Genomic DNA, 2,202 nt, shown 5'->3' with positions numbered 1-2,202 from the left:
TCCTTTATATTAATACTTTACCTACACAACCCCAAAGCTAAACTCCTGGCAACCACTGATCTGTTTATTATCTCCATGCTGCTGCTGCTGCTAAGTCACTTCAGTCGTGTCCAACTCTGTGAGACCCCATAGACGGCAGCCCACCAGGCTCCCCCATCCCTGGGATTCTCCAGGCAAGAACACTGAAGTGGGTTGCCATTTTCTTCTCCAATGCATGAAAGTGAAAAGTGAAAGTGAAGTCACTTAGTGGTGTCCAATTCCCAGCGACCTGCCCATGGGATTTTCCAGGCGAGTACTGGAGTGGGTTGCCATTGCCGTCTCCATAGTTTTACCTTTTTCAAGATGGCATGCCATTGGAACCATACAGTGTGAAGCCTTTTCACATTCCCTTCTTTCACTTAGCCATATGCATCTAAGTTGCATTTATGTCTTTTCATAGTTTGATAGCATATTCCTCTTTATCACTGCATAGGTATGTTGTACCACAGCTTGTTCATCTATACACCTACTGACCCTGGAGAAGGGAAGGGCAACCTACTCCAGTATTCTCGCCTGGAGAACTCCATGGACAGAGGGGCCTGGTGGGCTACAGTCAAGGACATCTTGGTGGCTCAGCTTTGAGAAATTATGAATAAAGATGTGCAGGTTTTTGTGTGGGCATAAGTTTTCAACTCATTTGTAAGTATTTCAAAGTGCAATAACTGGATCATATGCCAAGACTATGTTTAGCTTTATAAAAAGCTGTCAAACTGTCTTCCATAAAGGTTGTACCATTTTTCACTCTCATCAACAAGGAGCAAGAGTTTCTGCCGTTCCACACATCCTTGCCAGTATTTGGTGTTGTCAGTGTTTTGGATTCTCACTATTTTAATAGATAACTAGTAATGTGGTGGTATCTCTGTTTAATTTGCAAAAATTTAGTGACATATGATGTTGAGCGTTTTTTTCATATGCTTATCTGTATATTGACTCTGGTGAGAGATCTTTCAAATCTTAGGCTCTTTTCTTTTTTTTTAACTTTTATTTGCATTTATTTTTTGCAGCATTTATTCCTGGGCCATAAGTTTTTGTTTCTTCAGTTTCTTCCAGGATGTCTTTTTCTTCTGTGCACCCTCCTCTTCTGGTTTAGGAACAATCCGTTCTTTTTCAGTAAGGATCATCTCAGTGTGGCAGGGAGAGCTCATGTAGGAGTTGATCCGACCGTGAACTCTGTAAGTCCTGCGCCGCATCCTGGGGGCTTTGTTCACCTGGATGTGCTCAATGACCAGAGAATCTACATGTAAGCCCTTAAGCTCAGCATTACTCTCTGCATTTTTGAGCACGTGCAGTAACAATTCAGCACTCTTATTGGGTCACCGACCCTGCGTCCAGCCCCGCTGTTTGGCCTGTGCACACCTCCCAACTCCACCGTTGTAATGACCGAATGGCACACACTGCTTCTTTAAAGTGACATCCTTCAAATACTTGGTGGCTTTTCGGATATGCATACCCTTTATGGCCTGGGCAGTTTCACGAGTGTTCTTAAAGTGAACACAAAGATTTGAACCTCTTGATTTGCATGATTTTGTGGGGTTTTCTGAGTCGAGTGAATAGCGCACCATTTTTAGGGGTCACCTCAGGCCGGTTACCAGAAAAGCTTAGGCCCATTTTTAAATTGAGCTGTTTTTGTTTTCTTATTGTTGCATTTTAAATGTTCTTCTTGTATTTTGGATGGGCTTCCCTGGTGGTTCAGTGGTAAAGAATCCACCTGTAATGCAGGAGACACAGGAAGCACAGGTTCAGTTCCTGGCTTGGGAAGATCCCATGGAAAAGGAAATGGCAACCCATTCCAGTATTCTTGCTGGGAAATTCCACGGACAAGAGGAGCCTGGTGGGCTACAGTCAATGGGGTCTCAAAGCGTCAAACACAACTGAACATACATGCATATATATTGGATACAAGTCTTTTATCAGAGATGTGTTTTTAAAATATTTTCTCACAGTCTTGTCTTTTCACTCTCTTTACAATCTCTTTGATACAGAAGCCTTTTGTTTTAGTGTAGTCCAACTATTTTTTTCTCTCATGTACTGTGCTTTTGGTTACACATGTAAAAAAATAGCATTAAATCCAAGGTCACCTAGATTTTTTCCTATATTATCCTCCAGAAGTTTTGCAGTTTAACATTTTAATTTAGACCTGTAACCCATTTTGAGTTGATTTTT

General features: G+C 41.7%; 1 pseudogene; it reads right to left on the bottom strand.

Moving 5' to 3' along the window:
• Nucleotides 1-1,046: 1,046 nt before the first annotated feature.
• LOC105001055 lies at nucleotides 1,047-1,614 on the bottom strand (annotated as a pseudogene).
• Between the last annotated feature and the right edge of the window lie 588 nt (nucleotides 1,615-2,202).

The sequence above is a fragment of the Bison bison genome, unplaced genomic scaffold (genome assembly GCF_000754665.1).
Source record: "Bison bison bison isolate TAMUID 2011002044 unplaced genomic scaffold, Bison_UMD1.0 scf7180017864378, whole genome shotgun sequence".
NCBI classification, from domain to species: domain Eukaryota; kingdom Metazoa; phylum Chordata; class Mammalia; order Artiodactyla; family Bovidae; genus Bison; species Bison bison.
Note: the sequence above shows the minus strand (reverse complement) of the source record. Positions and strands in the feature narration are given on the sequence as shown.